Below are 16,186 nucleotides of genomic sequence, written 5' to 3'. Positions count from 1 at the left end.
CTTTTGGTGACAGTAAAAACATTCACGGATTTCTTGAAAAGGCTTGTCAGAGGAAAAGCGACCTGAACGAGGCACTGATGACGTAATCAGTCTACCTTCAAAACGAGGTGCACCAAAGACAGTCTTGTGTGTCAAAGCATACTCATCTGCCAACACTGCTGCCTGGGCCAAAGTCACCACTTTCTGTTCATTTAAATGAACTACAATTCTATCAGGGAGGTTGCTTTTAAAATCCTCCAACAGCATCAACTCCCGAATATCAGCAAATGTGTTAGCTTTGCTGGCTGAACACCATCGATTAAACAGAGACTCTTTGTCCCTAGCAAACTCAACAAAAGTACGGTGAGAGGGTTTCTTGTGGTTCCTGAAGCGCTGTCTATAAGCTTCAGGCACCAACTCATACGCCCGCAACACGGTAGTTTTAACTGTTTCGTAATGTAAACTGTCTTCCAGCGAGAGAGCAGCTACTACTTCCTGGGCTTTCCCAGACAATTTACATTGTAACAGGAGCGGCCAAACCTCAAGTGGCCAGTGCAGCGCAGCGGCCACACGCTCAAACGCAGAGAAATAGGAATCAACTTCCGACTCTCGGAATGGTGGGACTAAAGCGATATTTTTACTTACATCAAAGTGGGCTTGATGATGAGCAGCTTTTGGAGTCGTACCGGAGCCAGCTTCTAGCTCCAGTTGTCGGATCCTCACCTCCTTGTCGGCTTCTATTTTCCTTATTTCAAGATCAAAATGCATTTGTCTCTCTTTATCTTTTTGCTCCATTTCTAACCGGGCCAGCCTCACCTTTAGCCTAGCGGTCCCGTCTGAACGACCTGAAGCAGAAGATAAAGGATCGAATCGAGGCAATGTAAAGGGGGTACGAGCAACCCCTTCCTCCGCCCTGTCCTCCGACTTGACATCGGAAGGTCTACCCGTCTCCTCTCCTTGCAATGAGAGAATTCTTTCTCTCACTAAACCCTCCCTGACTAGCACCAAAAGCTCAGCCTTTAGGGCTTTCTCAGGGATAACAAATCCATAATGGTCAGCTATAGCTAAAAGGTCTACTTTTCGAAACTTCACCAAACAATCAATAGAGGGCGCTTCAATGAACTTGGAGATGGCTGAGGCAGCCATCTTGTACACAACAATCTACTGAATACACAAACTAAACAAGTCATCCAAACTCACAACCTACCATCACACCTCAATCACTAACCACAGAGAGCTCAGTGCAGCAGGGTCCGGTGGGTTTAATGGAATCCCGGATGAGCCCCCATTATGTTACGCACGCCTCTGAGAAGAGGGAACGCAACTCCCTGCTACAACTCAACTCTCTGAAGTGCAAGAGGTATGGACTGTAGGTGCGAGCAAGGATGACACAAAAACAGAATTTACCGTTTACTAAGATTTATTTTCTTACACGGTAATATGGGGAAAAGGGGCTGGACGGAACCAAAGCAAAGAAAGTAAATATTAAAGTTCCCCCTCTCCTATCTAACCTGCCTACCCACTTAACTTACCTAACTTAGCACCACCTGGTGCCCTAACCAAAATACAGGTGGTGGTCCGCCCAGGTCTTACCTAGTGTGCCTAGACAGTAAATATACTACGGGTATATGTATGCCCGCGGGACTCTTGCCTAAGCACTCCCAAAGTGCCTTCTCCTTCCCCCCTGGGAACAAATGAAACAGAGTAATTATTAACGATTTCACAAACACTCACAAACACAGGACATAGCAAAACTGCTACCAACAACAACAGTACATACCACACTTTCTGATACACAACCAACACTATATCACAATCTAATTTTTCTCTCTCTCAATCTCCAAATCTCTACTCCTTATCTCATCTCCTCTCCTCTCTCTCCAATCTCCTCTCTACTGAACAGAACACTGGTTTTTATATCTTCAGGTGGCAATGTTAATTAGTCAGCTGCTTCTTGACGAGGGGGCGGGGTCAGCTCCAATCACCAATTAGCCTGGGGTCGACCAATCAGCTGGTTGGGGAGTATTTCAGGAAGCCATCTCCTGAAACACACACACTCAAATACAAAACAGAACACAGAAACTGGGGAACGTAACACTAAACAGTACTTAACATGTCCCTAACAGTACTTAACATGTCCCTAAACAGTACTTAACATTTCCCTAACAGTACTTAACATGTCCCTAAACAGTACTTAACATGTCCCTAACAGTACTTAACATGTCCCTAACAGTACTTAACATGTCTCTAACAGTACTTAACATTTCCCTAACAGTACTTAACATGTCCCTAACAGTACTTAACATGTCCCTAACAGTACTTAACATGTCCCTAAACAGTACTTAACATGTCCCTAAACAGTACTTAACATGTCCCTAAACAGTACTTAACATGTCCCTAACAGTACTTAACATGTCCCTAACAGTACTTAACATGTCCCTAAACAGTACTTAACATGTCCCTAACAGTACTTAACATGTCCCTAACAGTACTTAACATGTCCCTAAACAGTACTTAACATGTCCCTAACAGTACTTAACATGTCCCTAACAGTACTTAATAGGTACCTAACAGTACTTAACATGTCCCTAACAGTACTTAATAGGTACCTAACAGTACTTAACATGTCCCTAACAGTACTTAACATGTCCCTAAACAGTACTTAACATTTCCCTAACAGTACTTAACATGTCCCTAACAGTACTTAACATGTCCCTAACAGTACTTAACATGTCCCTAAACAGTACTTAACATGTCCCTAAACAGTACTTAACATGTCCCTAACAGTACTTAACATTTCCCTAACAGTACTTAACATGTCCCTAACAGTACTTAACATGTCCCTAAACAGTACTTAACATGTCTAACAGTACTTAACATGTCTCTAACAGTACTTAACATTTCCCTAACAGTACTTAACATGTCCCTAAACAGTACTTAACATGTCCCTAACAGTACTTAACATGTCTCTAACAGTACTTAACATTTCCCTAACAGTACTTAACATGTCCCTAAATGTTACGCACGCCTCTGAGAAGAGGGAACGCAACTCCCTGCTACAACTCAACTCTCTGAAGTGCAAGAGGTATGGACTGTAGGTGCGAGCAAGGATGACACAAAAACAGAATTTACCGTTTACTAAGATTTATTTTCTTACACGGTAATATGGGGAAAAGGGGCTGGACGGAACCAAAGCAAAGAAAGTAAATATTAAAGTTCCCCCTCTCCTATCTAACCTGCCTACCCACTTAACTTACCTAACTTAGCACCACCTGGTGCCCTAACCAAAATACAGGTGGTGGTCCGCCCAGGTCTTACCTAGTGTGCCTAGACAGTAAATATACTACGGGTATATGTATGCCCGCGGGACTCTTGCCTAAGCACTCCCAAAGTGCCTTCTCCTTCCCCCCTGGGAACAAATGAAACAGAGTAATTATTAACGATTTCACAAACACAGGACATAGCAAAACTGCTACCAACAACAACAGTACATACCACACTTTCTGATACACAACCAACACTATATCACAATCTAATTTTTCTCTCTCTCAATCTCCAAATCTCTACTCCTTATCTCATCTCCTCTCCTCTCTCTCCAATCTCCTCTCTACTGAACAGAACACTGGTTTTTATATCTTCAGGTGGCAATGTTAATTAGTCAGCTGCTTCTTGACGAGGGGGCGGGGTCAGCTCCAATCACCAATTAGCCTGGGGTCGACCAATCAGCTGGTTGGGGAGTATTTCAGGAAGCCATCTCCTGAAACACACACACTCAAATACAAAACAGAACACAGAAACTGGGGAACGTAACACGCCCACCACAAAAATTGCAAACATACAGTTTGTAATAACAAAACCCAACGCTTCCTCAGTTAGTAAACCCGTGATAGAGCGTCAGCAACCACATTCGTTGATCCCTTCACATAGGCTATCTGTACATTATATCCTTGTACAATCAGAGCCCACCGCATAAGGCGGCGGTTCTGATTGTACATTTGCTTTAAGAACACTAAAGGATTATGGTCCGTGAAGACCATTACAGGCAAGGCACTGGATCCCACATATACTTCAAAGAACTGTAAGGCTAGCAATAAAGCTAGCGTCTCTTGTTCAATTGTGGAGTACCTTGACTGACACGAGTTGAACTTACGGGAAAAGAAACTGACGGGCCGATCCACTCCGTCTTCATCTTCCTGTAAGAGAACCGCACCCACCCCCACTATACTAGCGTCAACCTCCAACTTAAAAGGTTTGTCAAAGTTGGGGGCGGCAAGCACTGGGGCACTACAAAGTAGCGCTTTAGCGGACTCAAAAGCATGGTTACAATCCTTGGACCACCTAAATGGTACCTTGGGACTAAGCAGAGATGAAAGGGGAGCTACTACCGTCGAGAAATTCTTACAGAATGTACGATAGTACCCTACCATCCCTAGGAATCTGCGCAACTGGCGTCGAGTCGTGGGAGCAGGAAAAGCAACAATTGCCTCCACCTTGCCAGATACTGGGCGCACTTGACCTCGTCCCACTTGTTTCCCTAAGTAAGTCACCGTAGCCTTCCCAAACTCACACTTGGCCAAATTGAGGGTTAAAGAAGCATTCTCCAACCGCTGAAACACACTTTTCAAAGTGGAGAGATGATCAGACCAAGTAGACGAATGTATCACCACATCATCAAGGTATGCAGTACAATTTGGCACATCTGCAAACACAATGTTAACTAGACGCTGAAATGTAGCAGGTGCATTACACATGCCAAAGGGCATCACAGTGTATTGTACAAAGTTATCAGGCGTAACAAAAGCCGATATGTCAGAAGCTCTAGAGGTCAGAGGCACCTGCCAATAACCTTTTAACAAATCTAACTTACTAACGTAAGAAGCAGAGCCAATTCTATCAATGCAGTCATCTAATCGAGGTAGAGGAAAAGAATCAGACTTTGTAACTGCATTTACACGACGATAGTCCGTGCATAAGCGGGACGTACTGTCAGGCTTAGGAACAAGAATACATGGGGAACTCCAGGAGCTGTTACTGGGTTTTGCCATGTCATTCTGTAATAAATAAGCTACCTCACTTTTCATTACCTCCCTTTTCTTTGCATTAACCCGGTACGGATGCTGACGTATAGGAGCAGCGTTCCCTACATCCACGTCATGTTCCAAGATGGATGTGCGACTCGGAACGTCCTGAAACACACTGAGAAAACTGTTTATCAATAGGATAAGGTCCTTCGTTTGATCGTTATCCAAATGTTCGATTTGAGAGGGTAACTTCTTTAGCATCTCTGAATTACATAGGCGTTCACACTGCTGTAACGTATGGCGTAACTCCAACCCATCCTCCTTATCCTCCTCTAGGTCCCAGCCAGGCTTCAGCACCACCGCAGCCACACTGGAGACGGCGGGCTGGACCGGCTTACTTGAGGAGCTGTCTGGAGTGTCACGTACATAATATGCTTTTAGCATGTTAACATGACACACACGGGAAGAACGCCTTCGATCTGGGGTCTTTATCACATAGTTGGTGTCACTGAGTTTCTTTTCCACCAGATATGGTCCAGAAAAACGTGCTGACAGAGATGAGCCAGGAATTGGCAACAAAACTAAAACTTGATCCCCTGGTGCAAAAGAACGGCCAACAGTCTTTTTGTCATAATGCACCTTCATGCGTTTTTGCGAAGAGGAAAGAGACTTTTGGGCCAATGCACATGCGGCGCGCAGTCTCTCCCGCATTTTACTGACATAATCCAACACATTTTTAGGGGCACTACTGGGTGTAGGAGATAAGATATGCTCCTTCAAAACTTTCAGCGGACCCCGTGGGGTGTGTCCAAACACAAGGTCAGCAGGGCTGAACCCTAAGGACTCTTGTATCGTTTCCCTAATAGCAAATAGGACAAAGGGCACCCCCTCATCCCAATCGGTACTGGTATCCATACAATACTTGCGTAGCATTGCCTTCAGCGTCTGATGCCAACGTTCGAGAGCCCCTTGACTCTCTGGATGATACGGACTTGAGACCTGATGGGAAATACACAATGTCTTTAACACATTTGAAAACAGCTTTGACATGAAGTTGGATCCCTGATCAGTTTGGATTACTTTAGGGAGTCCAAACGTAGAGAAGAACTTCACCAGTGCCTTCACCACAGTCTTAGCCGTTATAGTACGGAGAGGAATAGCCTCTGGGTATCGAGTAGCACTGCACATTATTGTTAGTAGGAACTGGTTACCTGACCTGGTTTTCGGCAACGGACCTACACAATCAACTATCACTCTTTCAAACGGTTCCCCCACCACAGGAATCGGGCAGAGCGGTGCTCGAGGAACTGTTTGATTCGCTTTCCCAGTGAGTTGACATACGTGACATGTTTTACAAAATTGGACCACATCAGACTTCAAACCTGGCCAAAAAAAAATGACGAAGGACCCGGTTATAAGTCTTTGTGATCCCCAAATGTCCAGACCACGCCTGGTCATGGGCGAGTGACAGCACCTGCTGTCGGAACGGTGTAGGAACAACCACTTGACACACTTCACTCCATTCATTAACGGTGTCATGAGCTGCCCATTTACGCATCAAAACTCCTGCTTCCATAAAGTAGGCAGTCTCTTTAGTTTTAGCTTCCTCAATGGAAATTACCGAAGCAAAACACTTGCGAAGACTGGTGTCTCCTTTTTGACATTCAATCACCTTCTCAGGGGTGACAGACAAAAGAATGTCATGTAATTGGGGCGCGATTTCGCAGTCCCCTTCCTTAGTTTTCACAGGAGTAAAAACTGTCGGACTTGCAGAAGGAATACTCGGTGCATTGTCTTCTACTTCAACATTCTCAAAAATGGAACTAGCCAAATCCACCACATCTCCAAGCTTGCGAGATTGTGCCCTCGTTAAGACACAAGCAGGAAAAACATGTGGAAATGCTTGAACCAATTTCTCATCTGCAATTCTGATTTCTGGGTTGTCTACTACCTCTAACACAGGTGTAACGTTACCACCAGCAATATCATTCCCTAGTAGCAATGTGACTCCTTTTACTGGCAGTGTAGACACTACACCAACACGGAAACGTCCTGATACCAAGTCTGACACTAAGTGGACCCAGTGTAATGGTACAGGTACTGTTTTTGTCTCTATGCCCTGTAATATGACATGTGAGCCACAATATGTTTCAGGAGACCAGGGTAAAGCATCAGTAATGATTACTGACTGTGCCGCCCCAGTGTCTCGTAAGATTTTAATTGGCTTTTGATCAGCTTGTTCTCCAGTTAAGGAAACACAACCGGTAGAGATAAACGGAGCATAAACAGGATCCGGTTTCTCAAATGCTGAACCAATACCTCGGACCAACGGACGAGCCAAAGACTTGACTAAACCCAAACTTTTCCTTTTTGGGGACGGTGACTGGGACTGTTTCGGTTTATTTTTCAAAACTGGGCAGTCCGCAATCACGTGACCCTTTTGGTGACAGTAAAAACATTCACGGATTTCTTGAAAAGGCTTGTCAGAGGAAAAGCGACCTGAACGAGGCACTGATGACGTAATCAGTCTACCTTCAAAACGAGGTGCACCAAAGACAGTCTTGTGTGTCAAAGCATACTCATCTGCCAACACTGCTGCCTGGGCCAAAGTCACCACTTTCTGTTCATTTAAATGAACTACAATTCTATCAGGGAGGTTGCTTTTAAAATCCTCCAACAGCATCAACTCCCGAATATCAGCAAATGTGTTAGCTTTGCTGGCTGAACACCATCGATTAAACAGAGACTCTTTGTCCCTAGCAAACTCAACAAAAGTACGGTGAGAGGGTTTCTTGTGGTTCCTGAAGCGCTGTCTATAAGCTTCAGGCACCAACTCATACGCCCGCAACACGGTAGTTTTAACTGTTTCGTAATGTAAACTGTCTTCCAGCGAGAGAGCAGCTACTACTTCCTGGGCTTTCCCAGACAATTTACATTGTAACAGGAGCGGCCAAACCTCAAGTGGCCAGTGCAGCGCAGCGGCCACACGCTCAAACGCAGAGAAATAGGAATCAACTTCCGACTCTCGGAATGGTGGGACTAAAGCGATATTTTTACTTACATCAAAGTGGGCTTGATGATGAGCAGCTTTTGGAGTCGTACCGGAGCCAGCTTCTAGCTCCAGTTGTCGGATCCTCACCTCCTTGTCGGCTTCTATTTTCCTTATTTCAAGATCAAAATGCATTTGTCTCTCTTTATCTTTTTGCTCCATTTCTAACCGGGCCAGCCTCACCTTTAGCCTAGCGGTCCCGTCTGAACGACCTGAAGCAGAAGATAAAGGATCGAATCGAGGCAATGTAAAGGGGGTACGAGCAACCCCTTCCTCCGCCCTGTCCTCCGACTTGACATCGGAAGGTCTACCCGTCTCCTCTCCTTGCAATGAGAGAATTCTTTCTCTCACTAAACCCTCCCTGACTAGCACCAAAAGCTCAGCCTTTAGGGCTTTCTCAGGGATAACAAATCCATAATGGTCAGCTATAGCTAAAAGGTCTACTTTTCGAAACTTCACCAAACAATCAATAGAGGGCGCTTCAATGAACTTGGAGATGGCTGAGGCAGCCATCTTGTACACAACAATCTACTGAATACACAAACTAAACAAGTCATCCAAACTCACAACCTACCATCACACCTCAATCACTAACCACAGAGAGCTCAGTGCAGCAGGGTCCGGTGGGTTTAATGGAATCCCGGATGAGCCCCCATTATGTTACGCACGCCTCTGAGAAGAGGGAACGCAACTCCCTGCTACAACTCAACTCTCTGAAGTGCAAGAGGTATGGACTGTAGGTGCGAGCAAGGATGACACAAAAACAGAATTTACCGTTTACTAAGATTTATTTTCTTACACGGTAATATGGGGAAAAGGGGCTGGACGGAACCAAAGCAAAGAAAGTAAATATTAAAGTTCCCCCTCTCCTATCTAACCTGCCTACCCACTTAACTTACCTAACTTAGCACCACCTGGTGCCCTAACCAAAATACAGGTGGTGGTCCGCCCAGGTCTTACCTAGTGTGCCTAGACAGTAAATATACTACGGGTATATGTATGCCCGCGGGACTCTTGCCTAAGCACTCCCAAAGTGCCTTCTCCTTCCCCCCTGGGAACAAATGAAACAGAGTAATTATTAACGATTTCACAAACACTCACAAACACAGGACATAGCAAAACTGCTACCAACAACAACAGTACATACCACACTTTCTGATACACAACCAACACTATATCACAATCTAATTTTTCTCTCTCTCAATCTCCAAATCTCTACTCCTTATCTCATCTCCTCTCCTCTCTCTCCAATCTCCTCTCTACTGAACAGAACACTGGTTTTTATATCTTCAGGTGGCAATGTTAATTAGTCAGCTGCTTCTTGACGAGGGGGCGGGGTCAGCTCCAATCACCAATTAGCCTGGGGTCGACCAATCAGCTGGTTGGGGAGTATTTCAGGAAGCCATCTCCTGAAACACACACACTCAAATACAAAACAGAACACAGAAACTGGGGAACGTAACACTAAACAGTACTTAACATGTCCCTAACAGTACTTAACATGTCCCTAAACAGTACTTAACATTTCCCTAACAGTACTTAACATGTCCCTAAACAGTACTTAACATGTCCCTAACAGTACTTAACATGTCCCTAACAGTACTTAACATGTCTCTAACAGTACTTAACATTTCCCTAACAGTACTTAACATGTCCCTAACAGTACTTAACATGTCCCTAACAGTACTTAACATGTCCCTAAACAGTACTTAACATGTCCCTAAACAGTACTTAACATGTCCCTAAACAGTACTTAACATGTCCCTAACAGTACTTAACATGTCCCTAACAGTACTTAACATGTCCCTAAACAGTACTTAACATGTCCCTAACAGTACTTAACATGTCCCTAACAGTACTTAACATGTCCCTAAACAGTACTTAACATGTCCCTAACAGTACTTAACATGTCCCTAACAGTACTTAATAGGTACCTAACAGTACTTAACATGTCCCTAACAGTACTTAATAGGTACCTAACAGTACTTAACATGTCCCTAACAGTACTTAACATGTCCCTAAACAGTACTTAACATTTCCCTAACAGTACTTAACATGTCCCTAACAGTACTTAACATGTCCCTAACAGTACTTAACATGTCCCTAAACAGTACTTAACATGTCCCTAAACAGTACTTAACATGTCCCTAAACAGTACTTAACATGTCCCTAACAGTACTTAACATTTCCCTAACAGTACTTAACATGTCCCTAACAGTACTTAACATGTCCCTAAACAGTACTTAACATGTCTAACAGTACTTAACATGTCTCTAACAGTACTTAACATTTCCCTAACAGTACTTAACATGTCCCTAAACAGTACTTAACATGTCCCTAACAGTACTTAACATGTCTCTAACAGTACTTAACATTTCCCTAACAGTACTTAACATGTCCCTAAATGTTACGCACGCCTCTGAGAAGAGGGAACGCAACTCCCTGCTACAACTCAACTCTCTGAAGTGCAAGAGGTATGGACTGTAGGTGCGAGCAAGGATGACACAAAAACAGAATTTACCGTTTACTAAGATTTATTTTCTTACACGGTAATATGGGGAAAAGGGGCTGGACGGAACCAAAGCAAAGAAAGTAAATATTAAAGTTCCCCCTCTCCTATCTAACCTGCCTACCCACTTAACTTACCTAACTTAGCACCACCTGGTGCCCTAACCAAAATACAGGTGGTGGTCCGCCCAGGTCTTACCTAGTGTGCCTAGACAGTAAATATACTACGGGTATATGTATGCCCGCGGGACTCTTGCCTAAGCACTCCCAAAGTGCCTTCTCCTTCCCCCCTGGGAACAAATGAAACAGAGTAATTATTAACGATTTCACAAACACAGGACATAGCAAAACTGCTACCAACAACAACAGTACATACCACACTTTCTGATACACAACCAACACTATATCACAATCTAATTTTTCTCTCTCTCAATCTCCAAATCTCTACTCCTTATCTCATCTCCTCTCCTCTCTCTCCAATCTCCTCTCTACTGAACAGAACACTGGTTTTTATATCTTCAGGTGGCAATGTTAATTAGTCAGCTGCTTCTTGACGAGGGGGCGGGGTCAGCTCCAATCACCAATTAGCCTGGGGTCGACCAATCAGCTGGTTGGGGAGTATTTCAGGAAGCCATCTCCTGAAACACACACACTCAAATACAAAACAGAACACAGAAACTGGGGAACGTAACACGCCCACCACAAAAATTGCAAACATACAGTTTGTAATAACAAAACCCAACGCTTCCTCAGTTAGTAAACCCGTGATAGAGCGTCAGCAACCACATTCGTTGATCCCTTCACATAGGCTATCTGTACATTATATCCTTGTACAATCAGAGCCCACCGCATAAGGCGGCGGTTCTGATTGTACATTTGCTTTAAGAACACTAAAGGATTATGGTCCGTGAAGACCATTACAGGCAAGGCACTGGATCCCACATATACTTCAAAGAACTGTAAGGCTAGCAATAAAGCTAGCGTCTCTTGTTCAATTGTGGAGTACCTTGACTGACACGAGTTGAACTTACGGGAAAAGAAACTGACGGGCCGATCCACTCCGTCTTCATCTTCCTGTAAGAGAACCGCACCCACCCCCACTATACTAGCGTCAACCTCCAACTTAAAAGGTTTGTCAAAGTTGGGGGCGGCAAGCACTGGGGCACTACAAAGTAGCGCTTTAGCGGACTCAAAAGCATGGTTACAATCCTTGGACCACCTAAATGGTACCTTGGGACTAAGCAGAGATGAAAGGGGAGCTACTACCGTCGAGAAATTCTTACAGAATGTACGATAGTACCCTACCATCCCTAGGAATCTGCGCAACTGGCGTCGAGTCGTGGGAGCAGGAAAAGCAACAATTGCCTCCACCTTGCCAGATACTGGGCGCACTTGACCTCGTCCCACTTGTTTCCCTAAGTAAGTCACCGTAGCCTTCCCAAACTCACACTTGGCCAAATTGAGGGTTAAAGAAGCATTCTCCAACCGCTGAAACACACTTTTCAAAGTGGAGAGATGATCAGACCAAGTAGACGAATGCATCACCACATCATCAAGGTATGCAGTACAATTTGGCACATCTGCAAACACAATGTTAACTAGACGCTGAAATGTAGCAGGTGCATTACACATGCCAAAGGGCATCACAGTGTATTGTACAAAGTTATCAGGCGTAACAAAAGCCGATATGTCAGAAGCTCTAGAGGTCAGAGGCACCTGCCAATAACCTTTTAACAAATCTAACTTACTAACGTAAGAAGCAGAGCCAATTCTATCAATGCAGTCATCTAATCGAGGTAGAGGAAAAGAATCAGACTTTGTAACTGCATTTACACGACGATAGTCCGTGCATAAGCGGGACGTACTGTCAGGCTTAGGAACAAGAATACATGGGGAACTCCAGGAGCTGTTACTGGGTTTTGCCATGTCATTCTGTAATAAATAAGCTACCTCACTTTTCATTACCTCCCTTTTCTTTGCATTAACCCGGTACGGATGCTGACGTATAGGAGCAGCGTTCCCTACATCCACGTCATGTTCCAAGATGGATGTGCGACTCGGAACGTCCTGAAACACACTGAGAAAACTGTTTATCAATAGGATAAGGTCCTTCGTTTGATCGTTATCCAAATGTTCGATTTGAGAGGGTAACTTCTTTAGCATCTCTGAATTACATAGGCGTTCACACTGCTGTAACGTATGGCGTAACTCCAACCCATCCTCCTTATCCTCCTCTAGGTCCCAGCCAGGCTTCAGCACCACCGCAGCCACACTGGAGACGGCGGGCTGGACCGGCTTACTTGAGGAGCTGTCTGGAGTGTCACGTACATAATATGCTTTTAGCATGTTAACATGACACACACGGGAAGAACGCCTTCGATCTGGGGTCTTTATCACATAGTTGGTGTCACTGAGTTTCTTTTCCACCAGATATGGTCCAGAAAAACGTGCTGACAGAGATGAGCCAGGAATTGGCAACAAAACTAAAACTTGATCCCCTGGTGCAAAAGAACGGCCAACAGTCTTTTTGTCATAATGCACCTTCATGCGTTTTTGCGAAGAGGAAAGAGACTTTTGGGCCAATGCACATGCGGCGCGCAGTCTCTCCCGCATTTTACTGACATAATCCAACACATTTTTAGGGGCACTACTGGGTGTAGGAGATAAGATATGCTCCTTCAAAACTTTCAGCGGACCCCGTGGGGTGTGTCCAAACACAAGGTCAGCAGGGCTGAACCCTAAGGACTCTTGTATCGTTTCCCTAATAGCAAATAGGACAAAGGGCACCCCCTCATCCCAATCGGTACTGGTATCCATACAATACTTGCGTAGCATTGCCTTCAGCGTCTGATGCCAACGTTCGAGAGCCCCTTGACTCTCTGGATGATACGGACTTGAGACCTGATGGGAAATACACAATGTCTTTAACACATTTGAAAACAGCTTTGACATGAAGTTGGATCCCTGATCAGTTTGGATTACTTTAGGGAGTCCAAACGTAGAGAAGAACTTCACCAGTGCCTTCACCACAGTCTTAGCCGTTATAGTACGGAGAGGAATAGCCTCTGGGTATCGAGTAGCACTGCACATTATTGTTAGTAGGAACTGGTTACCTGACCTGGTTTTCGGCAACGGACCTACACAATCAACTATCACTCTTTCAAACGGTTCCCCCACCACAGGAATCGGGCAGAGCGGTGCTCGAGGAACTGTTTGATTCGCTTTCCCAGTGAGTTGACATACGTGACATGTTTTACAAAATTGGACCACATCAGACTTCAAACCTGGCCAAAAAAAAATGACGAAGGACCCGGTTATAAGTCTTTGTGATCCCCAAATGTCCAGACCACGCCTGGTCATGGGCGAGTGACAGCACCTGCTGTCGGAACGGTGTAGGAACAACCACTTGACACACTTCACTCCATTCATTAACGGTGTCATGAGCTGCCCATTTACGCATCAAAACTCCTGCTTCCATAAAGTAGGCAGTCTCTTTAGTTTTAGCTTCCTCAATGGAAATTACCGAAGCAAAACACTTGCGAAGACTGGTGTCTCCTTTTTGACATTCAATCACCTTCTCAGGGGTGACAGACAAAAGAATGTCATGTAATTGGGGCGCGATTTCGCAGTCCCCTTCCTTAGTTTTCACAGGAGTAAAAACTGTCGGACTTGCAGAAGGAATACTCGGTGCATTGTCTTCTACTTCAACATTCTCAAAAATGGAACTAGCCAAATCCACCACATCTCCAAGCTTGCGAGATTGTGCCCTCGTTAAGACACAAGCAGGAAAAACATGTGGAAATGCTTGAACCAATTTCTCATCTGCAATTCTGATTTCTGGGTTGTCTACTACCTCTAACACAGGTGTAACGTTACCACCAGCAATATCATTCCCTAGTAGCAATGTGACTCCTTTTACTGGCAGTGTAGACACTACACCAACACGGAAACGTCCTGATACCAAGTCTGACACTAAGTGGACCCAGTGTAATGGTACAGGTACTGTTTTTGTCTCTATGCCCTGTAATATGACATGTGAGCCACAATATGTTTCAGGAGACCAGGGTAAAGCATCAGTAATGATTACTGACTGTGCCGCCCCAGTGTCTCGTAAGATTTTAATTGGCTTTTGATCAGCTTGTTCTCCAGTTAAGGAAACACAACCGGTAGAGATAAACGGAGCATAAACAGGATCCGGTTTCTCAAATGCTGAACCAATACCTCGGACCAACGGACGAGCCAAAGACTTGACTAAACCCAAACTTTTCCTTTTTGGGGACGGTGACTGGGACTGTTTCGGTTTATTTTTCAAAACTGGGCAGTCCGCAATCACGTGACCCTTTTGGTGACAGTAAAAACATTCACGGATTTCTTGAAAAGGCTTGTCAGAGGAAAAGCGACCTGAACGAGGCACTGATGACGTAATCAGTCTACCTTCAAAACGAGGTGCACCAAAGACAGTCTTGTGTGTCAAAGCATACTCATCTGCCAACACTGCTGCCTGGGCCAAAGTCACCACTTTCTGTTCATTTAAATGAACTACAATTCTATCAGGGAGGTTGCTTTTAAAATCCTCCAACAGCATCAACTCCCGAATATCAGCAAATGTGTTAGCTTTGCTGGCTGAACACCATCGATTAAACAGAGACTCTTTGTCCCTAGCAAACTCAACAAAAGTACGGTGAGAGGGTTTCTTGTGGTTCCTGAAGCGCTGTCTATAAGCTTCAGGCACCAACTCATACGCCCGCAACACGGTAGTTTTAACTGTTTCGTAATGTAAACTGTCTTCCAGCGAGAGAGCAGCTACTACTTCCTGGGCTTTCCCAGACAATTTACATTGTAACAGGAGCGGCCAAACCTCAAGTGGCCAGTGCAGCGCAGCGGCCACACGCTCAAACGCAGAGAAATAGGAATCAACTTCCGACTCTCGGAATGGTGGGACTAAAGCGATATTTTTACTTACATCAAAGTGGGCTTGATGATGAGCAGCTTTTGGAGTCGTACCGGAGCCAGCTTCTAGCTCCAGTTGTCGGATCCTCACCTCCTTGTCGGCTTCTATTTTCCTTATTTCAAGATCAAAATGCATTTGTCTCTCTTTATCTTTTTGCTCCATTTCTAACCGGGCCAGCCTCACCTTTAGCCTAGCGGTCCCGTCTGAACGACCTGAAGCAGAAGATAAAGGATCGAATCGAGGCAATGTAAAGGGGGTACGAGCAACCCCTTCCTCCGCCCTGTCCTCCGACTTGACATCGGAAGGTCTACCCGTCTCCTCTCCTTGCAATGAGAGAATTCTTTCTCTCACTAAACCCTCCCTGACTAGCACCAAAAGCTCAGCCTTTAGGGCTTTCTCAGGGATAACAAATCCATAATGGTCAGCTATAGCTAAAAGGTCTACTTTTCGAAACTTCACCAAACAATCAATAGAGGGCGCTTCAATGAACTTGGAGATGGCTGAGGCAGCCATCTTGTACACAACAATCTACTGAATACACAAACTAAACAAGTCATCCAAACTCACAACCTACCATCACACCTCAATCACTAACCACAGAGAGCTCAGTGCAGCAGGGTCCGGTGGGTTTAATGGAATCCCGGATGAGCCCCCATTATGTTACGCACGCCTCTGAGA

This window comes from Salvelinus namaycush, unplaced genomic scaffold (assembly GCF_016432855.1).
Source record: "Salvelinus namaycush isolate Seneca unplaced genomic scaffold, SaNama_1.0 Scaffold15, whole genome shotgun sequence".
Taxonomy (NCBI): Eukaryota; Metazoa; Chordata; class Actinopteri; order Salmoniformes; family Salmonidae; genus Salvelinus; species Salvelinus namaycush.
This window is presented reverse-complemented; position numbering follows the sequence as displayed.